Source organism: Cupressus sempervirens, chromosome 6, assembly GCF_028749045.1.
Source record: "Cupressus sempervirens isolate cs-2001-9-10 chromosome 6, ASM2874904v1, whole genome shotgun sequence".
Taxonomy (NCBI): Eukaryota; Viridiplantae; Streptophyta; class Pinopsida; order Cupressales; family Cupressaceae; genus Cupressus; species Cupressus sempervirens.
The window spans coordinates 261,098,452-261,118,124 of NC_143123.1; the positions used below are offsets into that span (position 1 = coordinate 261,098,452).

At 34.8% G+C, this 19,673-nt stretch overlaps 1 pseudogene across 1 annotated transcript; it reads left to right on the forward strand.

Annotated features, from left to right (window-relative positions):
- The first annotated feature begins 342 nt into the window (after window positions 1–342).
- Window positions 343–3,963, forward strand: LOC149552235 (pentatricopeptide repeat-containing protein At4g13650 pseudogene; annotated as a pseudogene). The gene has a single exon (XR_016352880.1). The product of XR_016352880.1 is annotated as a pentatricopeptide repeat-containing protein At4g13650 pseudogene (transcript).
- Window positions 3,964–19,673: the final 15,710 nt, after the last annotated feature.

The window sequence follows — 19,673 nt, forward strand, 5'->3', positions numbered from 1 at the left end:
TTAAATCATAGTATTATTTATTAGTAAGTTGAGTTTCTAAAATTCATATATTTTAGATTTTAAATTACTATTAATATACAAAATATATATTATATATTAATTAAAATATCTTATATTTTATTATACATATATTTTAATATAATGTTATATCTATATTAGTAAGTGAAGTATTATATTATTCTTAAAAAATCTAAGTGTCAAATTTACAGTTTTACAAAAATTTAGCCTATTCAAATTGTGGAGTCTTAAAAAAAATTAGCCTATCATATAAAGTGCCATCAATTTCCAGGCCTGCTACCGTCCATCAAATGATCTCAATTAATTGATTTGAAGTACACGGTGCGGTTGCGCTTACTCTTTAGAATATAGTCTATAGAAAGAAATGAAAAAAGAAAAGTAGTTTGTCATTTTTTTTTTAAATTTGAAAAAATGCCAATTATAAACTTTAGCACAGCAACTAACAATATAGATTTGGTAGTATTCATCCGGCTCTTCAAATGTAAATGTTGGACTTGGAGTTGATGAGATGGATTCCTCTCCTCATCAGACAAGGCTCCTGTCGACGAAATCTGACCATGATGAACCCAGTTTGCGCACACTCGGATGCCAATTTGAAAACCACGTTCCTCAAGGAGTCGTTGCATGAAATTACACGCAAAACTCAATTCCCACCTTCACATCTAGATTACGATTCTCTGTTGCGGGTATGCATTGCCAAAAACTCCTTGGCAGACGGCAAAGCAATCCACGCTCACATCAGCGAGAGCGGATTCATGTCAACAACCCACAGGTTTTTGCACAACAGCCTTGTTAATATGTATGCCAAATGTGGCAGCCTGGTAGATGCCCGCAAAGTGTTTGACGAAATGCCTGAACGAGATGTCTGTTCATGGACTGTCATGATGGCAGCATATGCCAAGCAAGGGCTTCCCGAGGAGGCGTTGAGAATTTTCTATTTAATGCAACGAGCTGGCGTCCAACTCAATCGCTTCACTTTTGCCACAGTGGTGTCGGTATGTACCTGCCTGGCAGCCTTAGAGCAAGGGATGGAAATCCACCAGGATGTTATTAGTTCTGGTTTGCAGTCCGATGTATGTTTGGTAAATGCCCTCATTGATATGTACGCCAAATGTGGGAATATTGAGCAGGCGCGTCAACTGTTTGAAGACATGCCTCAACCGGATATTGTCTCCTGGACTGCAATTATTGGAGGGTATACGTGGAGTGGGCGGGCGGAGGAAGCAGAGGATCTTTTTAAATGGATGCGACTCTCAGGTTTCAAGCCGAACTCGAAAACTTATGCGAGCGTTCTTCCGGCCTGTGCCGAGTTGGCACATCTGGAGGCTGGTATGGCAATCCATGGAGAAATAATTAAGAGGGGGTTGCAGTCACATCTTTTCATCGGAAGTAACCTTGTAAATATGTATGCAAAATGTGGAGATTTAAACATAGCACGGGATGTGTTTGACAAAATGCCTGAACGAGATAATGTATCCTGGACGGTAATGATCGCTGGCTACGCACATAATGGTTGGGATGACGAGGTCTTGCAGGCTTTTCAAGAAATGCAAGAGGCAGGTGTGGCAGCAAACTCAAAGACCTTCGCTACCGTTCTCACCGCTTGTACCAAATTGACAGCTCTTGAAGAGAGTATACAGATTCATGGAGAAATGATTAGGAGTGGAATTCAGCATGAGATCATTGTGGCGAATTGTCTGATACATGTGTATGCTAAATGTGGGAGTTTGGACATGGCACGCAAAGTATTAGACAAGATAGATCGTCCAGACGTTATGTCTTGGACAGCGATGGTTTCAGGATATGCACAAAATGAAAGGGGAATGGAGGCCCTGGAGCTGTTTCAACAAATGCATCGAGAAGGTGTGATGCCCATCTCACAAACTTTTGCCTCTGCTCTTTCTGCATGTGCCAACTTAGCAACTCTGGAACAGGGAATGGAAATTCACGAGGAGATAATTACAAGAGATCTTGAGTCTGATGTCTTTGTGGGGAGTGCCCTGATGGATATGTACATACAATGTGGAAGGATAGATAAGGCACACAAAGTATTTAATAGAATGAAACAACGAGACTTGGTGTCATGGACACTAATGATTGCAGGCTACGCACAGAAGGGTTGCGGAGAAGAGGCTCTGAGGATTTTTCAGCAAATGTTACATGCGGGTATCCTTCCAAATTCAAAAACCTTTGCCTGTGTTCTCCCAGCATGTGCGGACTTAGTAGCTTTAGATCAAGGTATAGAGATCCATGAACAGGTAATCAGAAGTGGTTGTAACTCTGATGTTATAGTCACAACTGCTTTAATTGACATGTACGCTAAGTGTGGAAGATTGCATGATGCAAGGCATTTGTTCGACAGGATGCTTCATCGAGATGTTGTTTCCTGGACAGCGGTAATTGCAGGATATGCAATGCATGGCCGGGCACATGAGGCTCTAAGCCTCTTTGAGCAAATGAAACAATCTGGTATACATCCAAATCATGTTACCTTGGTTTGTGTTTTGTCTGCATGCTGTCATGCAGGTTTAGTTGATCAGGGTTGGCAATATTTTAAATGTATATGCGAATATTATCACATAACACTCAAAATCGAACACTTTGGTTGTATGGTTGACCTTATTGGCCGTGCTGGGCACCTACATGGAGCGCAGCAATTTGTCACCAACATGCCAATCAAACCTGATGCATTTGTATGGAGGTGTTTGTTAGGTGCTTGTGTAATGCACAGCAATGTGGAGTTGGGAGAATTTGCCGCAGAACAGCTTTTTGAGTTGAAACCAACTGATGCTGCGCCTTATGTTCTTCTTTCCAATATCTATGCAGTGCTTGGCAGGTGGGATGACATTGAAAAGATTCGAAAAATGATGAGAGACAGAGGAGTTAAAAAAACTCCCGGATGCAGTTGGATTGAGGTGAACAAAAATGTACATGCTTTCATAACAGGTGGTGGCTGACATCCAAAATATAATATGATTCGTTTTGGTAGAAAGGTAGAATGATAATTGTTAGAAGCCAGGAAAGGAGCAGGAGCAAATGAATCTGGATAGTTGACACGAGGATTACTTGAATGGAATGGTTACTGGAAATAGCAACATTTGTTAACTTGGGTGACGACACTTGCAGTAAAATTCATCTCTTGCAGGTCAGCAACTCAAGAATGTGAACAAACAAGGTCAGCAACTCAAGAGTGTGAACAAATATATCGAACAAACCATTTATAAAAAATGCAAATATTTTTTGGTTATGCTTAAGGCTAGTAGGTGGTGGTTGTCAGGACAAACTCGTAACCTCCCTGAGCTATGCAAAAGATTATGACTCAAGGCATTTGGATCGCAGTTCTACATGGATTTGCATCATTTGGTGTTGAGAGCATCAAGTTGATATTGAATGAATACAAGCTAGATCCATTTCATCTTACCCAGCTTTGATATTCATTCTGGAAGTTGTATAAGTTTGCCAGGGCTACTACCAGTTCAACTCTGCTCAAATAAATATTACAACAGCCGAAATCGGTACATAGCCTGAAAATAGTCGGCATGGCTACACACTGTCATTTGCACACGCTAGCGTCTCTAGTACTAACACCAATTCAGAGGCGGCCAGACCAGTTTCCATTGTAAGATTGCCATTCTTAAGCTTCTGGATTACATTGTTCAAGGAAACAAAGTCGCGAATGAGCTTCAAACTGTGCATTGTCGAGCCAAAGGTGATTTCTTAGTGAAAGAGCAATTCTGGTTGAATGTGGATGAAAATCTAAATGTTACCACTGAGGACTTGGAGAGCTGTTGTGAGGCCTCACCTCGACCCATTATAGCATAGTGATATATAATTATTAGTGATATATAATTATTATTTTGATACTCACGATTTGAGATGTCAAGACATTATCGGATACTTGAACATATTATATTATTTCATGTTGTGTGATGTTTATTTCAGGCATTTGACTTCGTCATTTAATGCTTTAAGAACATGTATGTTGGTGAAGTAAATGCAGGATTTAACACTTTGATTTTGAAATTGTAATGATTAAAAATATGGGTAGGACGAGAGAAACCCTAATTGTCTGAAAAATGTATGTTTTAATTTATGTGATTCCCTCATACGTATATACATATGTGCATGTGATTTTATGGGACTACTGATGTGTGCAATGAGTGTGCAAGATATTTTAGCCGAGAAATCCGACGGAAGAACGGAATTGATCCCTATGTGTCATTTGTGGAAACTTTGTTGTTCGTAACTTAATTGTATTATGAGATGTATGAATGTATTTTTCCGTGATCAGTAAATGTTAATGTTTCGTAATTGTGTTCTTATAGTGTCTCTTGACACTCGTGAATTTGCATACGCATTCCACCATGCTAGTTAGGGTTAATTGTGTAATCTTTGGACCTAAGTCGGACTAAGTAGTGACCTTCTCGCTAATTTGTTTTTAATCGAGTTTAGTTACCCCTAATTTAGATTAGTGCTTAATCTACTTTTTGGAGTTGTTAGATGGTCCTAATTATTCTTAGCATTTGTTTGGTGCCTAATTAATTCCTAAGGCCTTAAAATATGAAATCTTTATACCCAAGGGGTATGGGTATGGGTTGGGGGCATTTTCCACCCCCTAAGCCCCTTTTGTTGACTTTTGAGGTCACTCAAAAAGTCTATTTTTGCCTTTGTGCGAAAATTGAAAGTGGTTACCATGAGTTGCATAACCTCAACTCCACTTAGAGGTTAACCTTAGGTTTGGTTGAGTTAAAAACTTCTACATTTTTAGGTGAGTAGGGGAAGTTATTGCCCTTTTTGATGGTTGAGTTTGGATCTTATTTAGAGGCCCTTTTTGGAGTAGTTTTGGTTGTTACCCAATCTCTACTTTTAGAGATTTGAGTCTTGGAAGATTGAAGGCAAGGAAGGAAAACCTCTTCTCAAAATTGTTCATTTTACCATAACCTCTTTGTGAAGGTAGGAGCTCTTCATTTCCTTGTCCATGTTGTTCATATTTCTCATGATGTTTCATGCTTGGTTCATACTTATGCTATTTGTGTTGTTTATTGGTATATTGTATGTATGTTGGGTATGTTTGGGAAGGATTGAAACCATGTTTTCTTGAATGCTTTTCTTTCATGTTTTGCTTGAAGTTTGAAGTTTTCTTGGATGGGTGTTTTGGCATTACTCACCCTTGGATAGGGCAGAAGTGGCAAATTTCCAGAAAGGTATTTAGTTGGACACCAATAGTGTAGAGTCTCTTCTTAGGACGAGAAGAGAGAAAGAGGGTAGGGTGTTATGAGCCCCTACCTGTCAGCACAAACCTCGTATGAGTTTTGGCATGTAAGAATGGAAAAACGAAAGTTTTTGGATTATAGCCTCGATTGGGCATCTATTTTGGTGTTGTGTCTGACATCTCCTGTTGGAAAAATCCACTTTTCCCTAGTTTTGATTCAATGTTGAATCTTGTTGTGAAAACCTAGTATTGATATGAATGTTTGATTTTGTCTATTGTTATGCTTGTTTGTCACCTGGTCAGATTTTGTTCCCTCCATGATCTTAGCAATGTATTGCAGAAAATGATATGGACCCTTTGATAAGGGTCATGAAGGAAATTTAATTGGATTGTTGTAATTTTGGGATTGGAATCCTATGTAAATTGTATTTAAAATTTTTGTTGTAATGACAACGACATCGGGTTTTCTTCCTATTCTTTTCCGGCTGAGCTTTTGAATCAGGTTGCTAATAAAATAGTGATTGAGTATTATTGCTTCTCATGAGTTTTCTTTGTAATTTTCGGTTATATGGATGCACATCAAAAATAAGAGTAAATGATGATGTTCAATTGGGCAAAATTCAATTTTCATATATGTTGAGATGAAAATTATGTGGTGAACGTAAATTCATTTTCGTGATTATTGAAATCAAAAATCAATCTTGCAATGTTGTTTAAAGAAGTTATTCAATTCTTGTCTTAATTGTATTTTAGCAAAATTCAATAGCATTATATATATATATATATATATATATATATATATATATATATATATATATATATATATATATATATATATATATATATATATATATGCACCCTCCTTTGAATAATGGATAAAATTGGTATTCATACTTAGACAAAAAAATTATCTTTATGCCTTTTGTTCTTAAAATTTCAACACTTAAAAAAATAAAGACTTAAAAAAAAAATTGCCCAAGAGAGCAAAAACTCTCTGATTTTTGTATGGGGAATTAATTAAATTCTCCTCCTTATGACAGAGAATCTGAAAAGAATCTTTATTACTCTTAAAATAAATAAACCTGCTTTCAATATCAAATAAACAAATAAATCTATATATAAAAACACAAACCAATATCTATACTTACCAACTTTACTTTATGCATTTAACTCCTCCCCTTCTTGGCACCAACTCTTGGAATGGGCTTGAAAAGTTTTTAAACAAAGTCAAAACTAATCATGCTGGGGTGACATCACCCCTGTACTTCACCCTGTCCTTTGTGTAGTAGTAAATCATGGGAGATGCACTGCGATTTACTTTGTTTTTGTTTGAAAATTGCATTGAAAGTGTTCCCAACCTGTGCCTTTGTCCTTGGCACTGGGGTCGAATCATACTTTGGCCTGCGTGGAAATGAAGGGGGCAGGTGTGAAGTGGCATTAATGCCCAAACCTTTATCATGCCTTGTCTCTTGAACAATTCCTATCCTTGTCCTTGGATCGCCACCTTTCCATATTGGTCAGCGCATGTTGTGAGGCAAAGTGCCTTTGGGGAAGCGCATGAGATTTGAGGGTGATGTGACGTATGGGGGGGTGGGGGGGGGGAAGGTAGGATTTGATGGGTGAGTAGGTGAGTTGTGTTAGGGTTTTGGGATAGGTTAGTTTAGTATATGTGTTTATTATTTTAGTTAGTAAATGTTATTAAAGTTTAGATTAGTTTTAGTTATGTGTGTTAGTTGTTATTAATTTAGTTTTAGTTTACTTTCTTCTAATTTTGATTTAAGTTAGTTAAGTTTTATTCATGTTAATTTAGTGTAGATTTTAGTGTCTTTTAAATATATTACTATTATTATTATTATTACTTTAGAATAGATCCTAATTTGAATAAAGTTTGTTTAAATTTTGTGATAGACGTTATCTCATTATCAAGTTCATCATTGAATGATTAGACTTGTATTTTTAAATGTTTTTTTTTGAATAAGTGAGTTTTTATTATTGATTAATATTTTCTAAATAGATTAATAAATGATCAAAGTTAATAGGACTAAAATTATGGTAAATTATGGTCTTTTTATTGTTCTAGAGATGTAATAACGTAACTAATGTCGATATCGATTTTATAACGAGAGTATAAATTTAACGATTCAATTCCTCCTCAAGACTATAAACTTAAGATATTATGTAGAGAACTTATACTTTAACTTTGCACACAAATATATCAAACTTAGAGTATGTTAATTTATTATCTTTCCAAAAAAAAATTTATGTGTGTTTTATGCCCATGTATTTTGGGCATGACAGTTTTCTCAAATAGCAACCTTGTATCTCCATCAACCCCTCAGACGCAAGCATTGTAGATGAGTCTGAAAGAATGAGAAACAAGGGAAGAGATAGAAAAGAACTAATGAGGATATAACAAAAACAAAGCCTATAATAGGCTCACTATTGGATGGAAAGAAGAAACTGAAAAAAACTAACAGGGAAAACACCAAATATGAACAACACCTTACAGGTTACATGTGTTCATTCATGGCAAGCACATAGGGATGCTGCCTTACCAAACACATGTTTCTTCAAACTGTAGCCCATTCCTACAAATGGCCATGAAGAAAATAATGTACATTCCTCCTATCCACTCTCCACCACACTCAGGCCACTTCATATGGTGATTATGCGAGCAAGAGGCATTACTGCCCAATTTAATTTCCAGAGATTCTATAGTGAGTCTGGCTTCTTGCAACAATAACTTCTACAAAAAGAAAACAATGCTACTACTACTACTACTATTTTATTCAAAAAACAATAGATATGATATGCATCTCTAATCAATTTGCAGTGTGAACAACAATAAAAATCAAGTAGCAAGAAAGCACTACAATATTATTTATTTCATCTGTTCAGGGCCGGGTGATAATCTTCACAATATCTCAGTCCTTCTTTCACACAGAAAAGAAAATTAAAATTGATTCTCTCCCCACGATCAATTTGGAGAGAACATATAAACAAAGATAAACAGTTAAGACTGTTTTTTTGCAACCACCAGTCCCATACATGTTTTGTTCAATTCTTTAACAAAACATCAAACTATGCTTTAAAATATTAAAATGTGCCCTAAACATCAATTATTTTCTAAGTGATAGAAACTATTAATTATACCCTAAAACCTAAAACATATAAGTACCCTTATAAACAATATAAAAATATTATTTATATAGTTGCTCCTACAGCAAGAACGCAAACCACATAACATCAAGGATCTACCATCCCTGCGAAGCAAATGAGGTAGCTCATTTTTTACTAATAATTGTTAGCGCAAGTTTTCTAAGAGCTGATTTTTACAGACTTCTTTGTAAAAAACTTAGCAATGGTCACTAAATTGACTGGTTCCTTTTATGAAGTGCTGCTGCATATGTTCTTTACAATATGATGAAAATATAAGCTTGGAAGCTTTCTGCATGTCGAAATCTTTAGGGGCAAAGTAAACGATGGAGGTTAGTGGATACTGATCGCACAGGTATCTGAAATGTCTTTAATGGTGTACAACTGAATGGCAAAGTTAAAAGTCCTTATTGTCATCATTGGCAAAGTTTTCTTCTGTTGAGTATTTGTCTCCTAGTAAGATTGTAGGAAGCATGGAAATAAAGAAACAAAAGTAATACAGACAATAGCTGAGTTGGTCAAACCACTACAATGGAAGGTAAAGATGATGGAGTTTTCTTCAAAGTGAGGGAGTATGGGACGTTGTTTAATAGAACAGAAGATCTTTAACTTTCAGGAGGTGAGAGAAAACCCATGCAACAGTAGATCTTATCAATATAGCATTGTGAAGTGATATACTCCTGCAGGTTAGCTTTAATAATGAGCTACCTCATCCTTACTACCTACTCAGCAGTGCATGAATCTTTAAAAAATGTTAAATGTGCAATCTAAAATAAAGTTCTTTTTTATTTTCACAGTCTCTCCCGCACACAAATGTTCTCTTGATGTGTTTGAAATTAATTCTTAGTTAAGCAATGAAAATCTTTCCCCTTCAATAGATACTGGCCTCTACATAAACCGTTTGCTAGTTTCCAATTTCGTCATCAAGGTAATACTTCCTTCCAAGTTTTTGAAAACAGTTAGCCCCGGTCATAGAAATGACTAGTTCATTTGGTAGAAATGCTGCTGCATATGTTCCTTATTCTCTTAGATGAAAGCTCGGATGGCAAATTTTAAAGGTATAGATGTTAGTGGCTAGTGCTACTGATCCCAAATGTAACTGCAATGTTATTAAAGTAGTAAAACTAAAATGCGAAGTTCAAAGTCTTTGTTTTCATGATTAGGAAAGAGTTATCTTCCGCTCCCTGCCTTCTAAAGACGGGGATTATAGTTTTCAGGTGACTATTTGCAATAAATGAGACCTCAGAGACTGTGAAATTGGAAGACATTCTCCTAAAAATAGGTCATCTATAAATTCTGATCTTTCTTTTGGTGGAGAGTCTTTTTCGCAGTGGTCTTTTCATTTTTTTAAAAATCAAATCTTAAAAAAAAATCTCGGATGTATTGCTCATGTCTTCTTGTAGAATTTTCAATTGGCATATAAAAGGTAGCACACATGTCATCTGCCTCTCTCACCTGTTTTTCCCCTGTTTAATGTAGAACAAATAGATAAACAGTTGTCGAATCCCATTAAACTTGTCGAGTTGCAAAAGACACAACACTGTGGACAACAGTAACTGGAAGAACAAAGAAATATGGAAGCTTTAGATAGAACACGAAAAGCTTCATAGTGACATTGTCACTTCCCCTCATTGCAGGTTTGAGACATCTTGGACGATCTTGTAGAATTTGTTATATTTCTTTATCACAACAACTTAAATGGCGGTTTAAGAAGACAAACTGTTGTTCCAGTTGACCAGCAAAGCACCCGATGCATTTGGCTTTCTACTCTCGGCCACTATCATCTCAGGTTACAATTCAGAGGTAATGCCAATTTTTTTGGACTAAATTAGTGTCCAAAGGTGCACAATTTTGAGCGCTAATACCGTGAGTTCGATATTCTCCCAATTTCTTTTCTATGCTATATCTTCTCAGGTTTGCATGGCATTGTTCTCCTTCGATTTCTGATCTGTAAATCTATGTACATTTCCCATATTTTCTCAGATTTTCTGAAATTGTCTGCAGTCTTTAGTAGTTTCGTGCATAAATTAAAATTGGGGTTTCTTAATTTTGACAAATCCATGGCAAGAAATAGCTTCCAGCCGGATCATACTAAATACAAGACGATTTGTGAAATCTTTCCCTAGCCCTCACATTCCTGATCTCAAACTTTGATCAACCTCTCTGCACAATCACGACTTAACCTTGATATGTAAGTTATCACAAGAATGGAGCTTCAGGGTTAAGCCATGGGCATTGAACATCAAGGATGTGATCACGTATTCCAAACTCCCAAGAAATGAACGAATTCCAGCACTCAATACTTTTGATCTATCTTTCTGTGTGCACCTCTCCAATTGTCTTCATTTGATGATCTAACATTGTTAATTGGATATAATTCCTTGTCACACGTCTATCTACTTAGATTTAAACTAACAAACTCCGCTTTTCACCACCATCAAACTATGTTTCCAGTAATTTCCGACTCAAGCTCAAATAGAACTCTTGTTTATCATAAGTTTGATAATGTAACATTATTAGGGTATTTTATCGAGATAGAAAGAAATCTGTATTCGTTGAAAAAAAATCAGGGTTAACTTTTTCAAGTGCACATGGTACTGAAATTCTTAATTGAAGTTTCAAGTTTCTCTTAGATATCGTTATGGGATGACAACAATATTTACCCTAATTAGGTTGCTGGATACAATTAAAATGCAGGTACAGACTTCTAAGAGGATATATAACAATAGTGTTCTGTATTTGATTTTGGAGTACCTCCGAAGGCAAGCTAAGAGGAAGAGATATCGTGCTTTGATTCTTAGATGTACAAGGAGCATTGAAATGTATTCAGCAATCATACATGACATAACAGTTGAAATTTTAAAAACTAACTGGAGTGATCAAAGCATGGTCAACCAGATTTTGAATACGGTACTTATAGCAGTGATTATAGTGTCATAATTGATTGTCAATGTGAGGTGGAAACCAACAAACCAAATATCTTGTGCATCGGTATCAAGTTGAACTGCGCAACCACAGATTAATCCCTATGTTGGCAGGTTGTGACATTATAAGACAAATACCTGTGCGTATACAAATCAATTTCTGATTGAGAGATTGATTATTAATCAATATTGGTGAAGATGTCATCGACTTTATTTAATAATATAATCATTAAAACAACACCCCAATAAAAGTCACGTTTATACTGTTTGGACAATTCCAGAACCTGAATACGAGCAGTAAATGATGATTTTCATTGCCAAAGAGCTGCTTGGACCATATACTGCACATTGGTATTCATTTTAGCCAAGTTTGTAATGATTTGGGAACATCAGGAAGATGTAAAATGACCCAAATTCATCAATTATAGGTTGCAATCTTTTATGGAGCCTGTATGCATCGGGAACGATATTTTTATTGTTTCTTTACCAAATCAATTAGAGACCAAGCAATCTGCACTTGGGCTTGATGGAAGCTAACGATATGACGAAATTAATGGCTTGGAATATGGAAAATGCAAAGCACATTTTGTTACGCTTCGCTCACATGTAAAGCATGACTCAACGTGATTTCGAAATAAATAATGTGATCCATCAAATTCACACTCTGAGTCAATCTGAAGGTAGTTAGTAACATTGAATATTGCATGCCCAACTAAAATGAATATCATGCAGTGCACACACCCATTAGCACAAATCATTGCATGTTTCCTGCTGGAGATGAGAAGCATTTGGAAGCGTTTTATATAATCCGGCCATTGTTTCTGTCAGAAACGAGAATGCCTTTTGAATTAAATCTTTTTAAAAAATTTACTGCAAATATCTCAAATTGTCATGATCACATGTTTCCAATTACATTAGAACAATAAAGAGTTAATATATATATTTCTTTACACTAAATATTTTACCTAAAGTGATTTATTTAGAAAGATTTTGCACTTTATAAATGCGCTTACCTAAAAGTAAAATTAAAGTATTATTACGGAAAAGGACATTTCAAAATAATCACCGTAAGAATTTTTTTATATAAAATTATATTTTTTCATTTCACATTTGTTTTCATAACATAAGGAAAGAAATATATTTTTGGGGTAAGCAGTTTTAATAATGATTTTTTTCAAGGAAAATTATTTATGATTTTAATCTTAAGGAAATCATTATTAACATTTGAATCTAGTATAAATATATTATGAATTTTTGTCATCTTGAAATTATTGTTATCAAAGTAATATATGCTTAGATATTTAAATATGTATTATTCTCTAAAGATTAACTATTTCTGATTAAGTTCTAATCGCTTTGACATAATACCTATACAAGGAGAGTGAGACTAATGATATTATTTCTTGAGACAAAACCCTAAAAGGTAAGATGTTATTTCCTTTGAGTAAATATTTGCATCTAATTAATTAATTTTGATTTGCATGACTATATATTAATGATCAAATAAGAGGATTTAACAAACAAAGAGGCACAAGTACATTAATACAAGCGAAAGATTAAAACATTTGATTATTGATTTTTTAGGATTTTCATGATTATGATTATTTTTATAAACCAAAGGTTGTACCCTTTCAAATGTAATGATATGAAGTGCTCCCATATGTTCAGATACATTCTATTCAATATAATAAGACACAACATTTTAGATTGCTTCACCAAGCACAACATTTTGTCTAAGAAAATGCAATACTAGTAAAAACTTATGCAACCAATTGATTTTCTTATTCTTATTTCAATATTAAGATGCATGTTCTTTTCCGTGATGAATCTATGATTTCAATCAAATAAAAACTTATGCAACCAATTGATTTTCTTATTCTTATTTCAATATTAAGATGCATGTTCTTTTCCGTGATGAATCTATGATTTCAATCAAATCTATTTCATTAGATTGCTTCACCATGCAACTCTTATGTTATTATGATTTCAAAGTGGGTTACAATCGGAACACTAGAGGGGAGGATTCATTTTCAAACCTCTCACTATCTTATTGTCCTCTCAAGTTTTTAATTGAATAAATGCAAATTACAATTGTTATTCTCTTCCACTTTGAAAATAAACATGCTCGAACACCTACAACGGGGCGTACATATGCACACGTTCTCCCTTTTAGTTATCCAACATGTAATTGGGTAGGACAAACCCTCTTGAAATTTGTGCAGAAAGGAGATACTTTGGTGGTATTTAATTCGCAAGGTGGGGTAATTCTTCCTGAGACTCACTGCCACATGTATTGCTTTTGGTAGTAGCTCCGTGTGCGCAATCAAACATCCTTAAGACACCAAAGGTTTCATGTCAGGAAACACATTAGTTTCTCTACTTTGAAGAGTTCTCTTGTGAAAATTAAAAAACAAGTGTTTTATGGCACTAGGTCTATGAATCTTATCTTCTCACCATACAAGAGGTTGGGAATGAGTAGGTGATGTCCCTTAGTCCTTCGTTTTTTCTTCTTCCATTTATCTTATTGAATATATTCTTTGTTATTTTGATGTAGAACCTTCTATTTGATATAGAATGGATTTGTATTCTAGATTGACATGAAAAATCTCATGGGAGAGTTCTCAAATTTTAATTGATTTCTTACTAAAATGTGAAATGTAAGAAAGAACATAGTTTTAATATGACAAAATTAGTCCATGCACAAAAATATTCTCCTCCTACCCCACTTTCATGCATAAAGTATTTATTTCTTAAGATTTCTAAGATTCTAGGAAATAAGGACACTTCAGAGCAAAAGTAATACAAACAATAGTTAAGTGGTAGGTGAAACTACTTAGAATGGAAGGGAAATCTAAGGGAGTATGGGAAGTTGTATTAAAAGAAAAAAAATTAAAACTGTAAGTGTAAATAAAAAATAATTAAAGAAGTATTGATATTACTTAAGGTGCAGTTTTAATGGGAGATGTTGATTTTTGTAAGGTATATTTTTTAAATGAGCTGTCTTACAAATTCTATGGGAAAGTTCAAGTAAATTTGTTTAAATTTTGCAATTTAAAGAAGCTTGCGGTCTTGTGAATTCGACTAAGCAAATGAAAAAAATAAAAATTTATAATGACTAGAACTTTTTAAATGATTGACAAGAGGTAGAAAGAAAGCCTAAGTTGGTGAGGCAATTTCTAGCCCACCCCCACCCTCCACCTTTTCAAGACGCTCAAACTTGCAGCCTAAACAATAAGGTCTACTAAAAGATTTCAATTGATCCCATAACAGTGATCTTGACAGCCCCCATGTGACTACACCCTTATTCTTTCTAGAGGCAACCTATTACAAATACAAACAGCCTGTTGGTACATGGAGACATGAAAGCGTACAAAAAAGGAAGAGTCCTAATGCAACAATTTAGAGGTTTAAACATTGCAAATTAACATCAAGGAATAGAATGAATAATTTCATAATTTTGATTTTCCTTATGTTGTTCAATTTTTTCATAACCCAAACTTGGGGTTGTGAAATGTGATGGCCTGTATTTTCACCATTCCAAGATTTTTTTTTAAAATGTGAAAATCAAGTACACGTATGTAATTAGGGTTTTCATATATTCTGTTGTAGAGTTTTTAGAGAGAAACCCTAAATTGGTTAACCCATGCCCTAGGTCATGTTAAAACTTTAAGTTATCTTTTATAACTTAACATTATGATTTTTGGTGTAAATAAGTATTTACTATTTACATTTTACAAATAAGTATTTACTATTTACACTTTACTTAAGTCTACTTAGGTTAATGCATATTCATATTAGTTGTCATGTAGACATCTAGGAGTTTGCATATTCATATGAGTTGTCATGTTGACAACACATTGTCTACTACATCTCTTTATGAGATACACCTTTACATTCTTATCCTCTCATTGTTGCACGTACATTCATGCACAATGGAGGATAATCCACTCTTGGTGGACATGTGCTTAGTTGGTATGCTTATCTCTTTGCTGACTCCTAGTCATATCAGTTACCTTTATATACAAGGCACTTCTATGATGTATTCATCCAGTTATCTGATATCCAATTATTTGATCAATCCATTCTCATTTGATCATATCTTGTCTCTCTTGTGCTATCTCTTGAGCTTCTAGATCTTGGCATTTCATTCTTGCCTTAGGAAATTTTTTACATGGTATTAGAGTTATACCAAATTCTTACATCGTATTAGAGCTATACCAAATTCTTTCATGGTATTAGAGCCACAAGAGTTTCATTGCATACCCATTGGAGAGATTTTTTTTGCAGGTCAAGATTGGAGCTTGCTAGTGTAAATTAGATGTTGGAATTATACCAAATTCTTACCATGATTAATGTTTTAACCATGTTATTAACCTAGCTGAAAACACCTTATCCTATGGTTGACACTTTACCATTTCCTAAGTCTTATATTCGAGTAGGAAGTTATAACTCATGATAGGAATATTCCTTATTCTTCCCCGATCTCCTAACTAAGTATGAAGTGCAAAGTTGTAAAGGCTATGAACCATGTGTCCCAACCTTATGCCTAAGACTCAAGTGTATCACAATAAATTTGTTTTAGTAAAGGTGAAAGTATTTCTCGATCATACATTCCAAGAGTTGAGCACAAGGTCGTAAGTCAAAGTCCTTATGTGTAAGTTGTGTTACAAGAGTCATTCGATTATATGACTAGGGTTAAAGCGTAAATGCATAAAAGGTAATTCCCATAGGGCATGAGGCCTTCCGATGATATGATCCAAAGGAAAGCATAGGGTCATAAGGTGTGCTATAAGGGTTATCTGATGCTATGGTTAAAGGTTAAATGTAAGACTATAAGGTTTATTGCAATGCTTTCCGAAGCTACGATTGAAGTGAATCATAAGATTGGAGGATATTTTCCAAAAGTAACATAAATAGTTTCAATGCTATGATGAAGTGATACTAACCACCAGCCTAAGTTCGCAACTTCAAGGAGGATGTAATAGTTAGGATCTTCAACTATATGATAAATTGTGGAACGCCAGATCGGAGGATTCTGGCAATAAGGTTCATGGGATTACGATGAAAGTAAAATTAAATGGAGCATAAGATCAAAACCCTAACAAGACAAAAGTGCATAAAGTGACTTCACCAAATTGAAAAAGGATAGGGGTTTCCAACCAATCAAAAATTTTGGCATAAAATAAGAAGGCTTAGTTGGCTGTAAACATCACCAAAAATTATGAAGTGACACTCCTACTGTAAATTTTGAATCCTTGTTCATGCAGACATTTAATGGAGTAAATGAAGTTGATAAGGTACATGCATACATAAAGACATTCTTTGTGATCAAGAAAAGTACCAGTTGTCAATGATAGAGAAAAAACATTGAGTTGAAGAGCGTCCAAGCTATCAAGCTACTAAATTATTTCTTGCGAAGTTTTAGGGTTGAAGTTTTATTTACAGAAAAAATGTTTGAGATGGGAGGTGACAAGGGACAATCCAAGGATGTAGAAGTAATTCAAACATCAACTTCAAAGGCGAGAAAAACTAGGCACATAGAGCCAAACAAATAGTCTGAGGAATGGATTCGACTTCTACCTTGATCATCGAGTGCTATTTCAAAAAATGATCACAATTTTGGTGATCCATATATGTATTGCAGAGATGTCATATGCCCCTACACAAATTGGTAGGAGCTTTTCATGTTCTTCTACAACAATAGATTCAAGAAGCCACCAGCTTCAAACCCATGGTGGAGGAATTTGGAAAAGATCATTTTCCCATAGCTATATGTTGACGTAGACTTGTTAAAGGCCCTTATATCATCCTATAACCCTACAAAAAAATCCTTTCATAAGCAAGATAAGAGCGTATTGTGTACACTTGACCATGCTTCTTTCATTGAAGCTTTTGGGCATGAAGGCAAAATGAGTGTAGAGGTTGACATCCAAGATTTTTAGGAGAAGTTTGAAAGAAAAGTCATGTTTTATAATGGCAAAGTGATGATCCACCATATTCCATATGAGCTTAGGTTAGTTGGAGACAACCCAAAGAAGGTAGATAAGATGCACCTAGTAAACAAGTTCCATAATTATATGCAGAATACAATCTATGGCTTGCACAAGGCACTCAGGAGTGATAGTTCAGATATGGTGTATGGAGGACCTTACTGTAGGACCAGAAAATAGGCTAATATCTAAAATATTATGAGAAAATCACAAACTCAATAAACATACATTGATACCCTCTAGTCTACCATGAAAACCAAATAAACAAAGAAAGCAACACAAAGTTTTAAAACCCCTCTTTCATTTGTAGCTCTCATGTCCTTCTTTCTTCTCCATATGATGTAGCTCCAATTGCCTGTACTGCACACAACTAGGAAGCAAAATTCTATGATAATGATATGAGAGTACTAGAAGAAGTGATTTGAAGTATGAAGAGACTAAGAAGTTAGGACCTCAAGAGTTAGGACTTAGGACCAGAAAGTATGAAGAGACTAAGAAGTTAGGACCTCAAGACTTAGGACTTAGGAATAGAAATGAGAGGAAGAATGCTCAATTTATAATCATCACACTATATGAGAGCATTGGACGTGTCACCTTGGATATGCGACATGGCAAGAGATTCCTTTGAGAATCCATGACACATGTGACACAAGATGCCAAATGTAGGATTGTATGATGCTTGGAAGTCAAACATGGCTATAAATGGAAGAGGATCTATGACATGTCATGTGACACCCCAAACCCACTTAAAGCCAAGAATATATGACAATGGAAGCCAAATATAGACATGTGTAAGGGAATACAAATATATGGATTATGTCATATCTTATCCAAGTGTAAATGGAGAATCCATGATGTGTCATGCCCATGTGTCATGATGATGTCAAGATTGTGTCAATATTATGTGGAATATGTGAATTAAAAATCCATATATACACACAAATAGAAATTAGGAATTTTGAAATTGTGAGTGGGAAATGGGACTTAGGAAATTGTGAATTCTCGTAGTCTGTGAAGATGAATTAATTAATTAATAAAATATAAATTAATTAAAAAGGTTAGTTAGAAAGAATAGATAGTGAAATGACATAGGATTAAATTATGGGTTATTTAATCCTATAGAGAAAATTAGTAGATGATTGGCCAATTTGATTAAATAAGTGCAACACTATCCTTTGAGGAAAATGCGATGATTATGCAGATTGAATAGGATGATGATAGGTAGACCAAAGCCATGGTCAAATTGATTGATTGATTAAAATTGATAACATGCCAATGACACATGACATGAATTAAGGACATGTAACATTTAACTAATATCATAAATGCTACAAGATTGAGATTGATTGATATGGTTGATCATGATAACATCGACAGATGTTGTCAATGTTATTAAAATGATATGATAATGTAACGATCTGATACTGAGAGACTCAAAAATTTCAAAGATCAGATGACAAGAATGATGGTTTGAACTAGCACAAAGAGCTCTCATGACAATACTAAGGTTATATTGATAGGTTTCTGAGGCACTGAAAGCCACAGCAATGCCTAGGATTGGACAAGTGATGATTGTTTTGGGATGTCTGACATGCTTTGGGTTGGTTATGGTTGATTTTGGGTGATTTCGTGTAGGTTTGAGGCAATTCCATGTTGATTCAGGGCAATTTCGGGTTGATTTGATATGATTTTTTGTTGATGAAATGGTTTTTGGGTTGATTGGATATGATTATGAAATGATATACAAATGATGCGCAAGAGGATATGAATGATAAAGAATATTGTTGAGATATAATTAAGTTGGCCAAAAGATTAGAATTAGTGAAATAAGCAAATGGGATGAGTTAGTATGAAATAGCAATGAAACCATAGATGTGAACCATTTTTGAGCATCTACACTTACCTCATGGCTTTGAATATTCAAGACCCATTCACAAATATTGAGTATGATTATGGGAAATATATCATTGAGAAAATGCAAGAATAGATTGGAGCTTCCCAGAGGGGAGAATATGGAAATTTCAAATTTCACCATTACTCATTGTTGATACATCTGATTCCATACAAGAACATTGCCTACTTTGGCACATATTTCATTGATCAAACTTCAGACCTTGATGGAGATCTGTCAGTGCAACTTTGGACACGAGTATGGGATATGCATTACCCATACTCTAGCTCTATGTCATTTTTCAATAATTTCAGTTCCATTGTTAATGTTATGTGCCCAACAAGATAGAATTCTAGAGATTCTAAGGAGAGTGTTAAGGCCTTCTTATTTATAAGAAGTTCATAACTAGGGAGATGCTTTTTTTTTTTCAAAAGATTTCAATTATGAGAGTTTATGCTTTCCCTCAACCCCTACACATAATT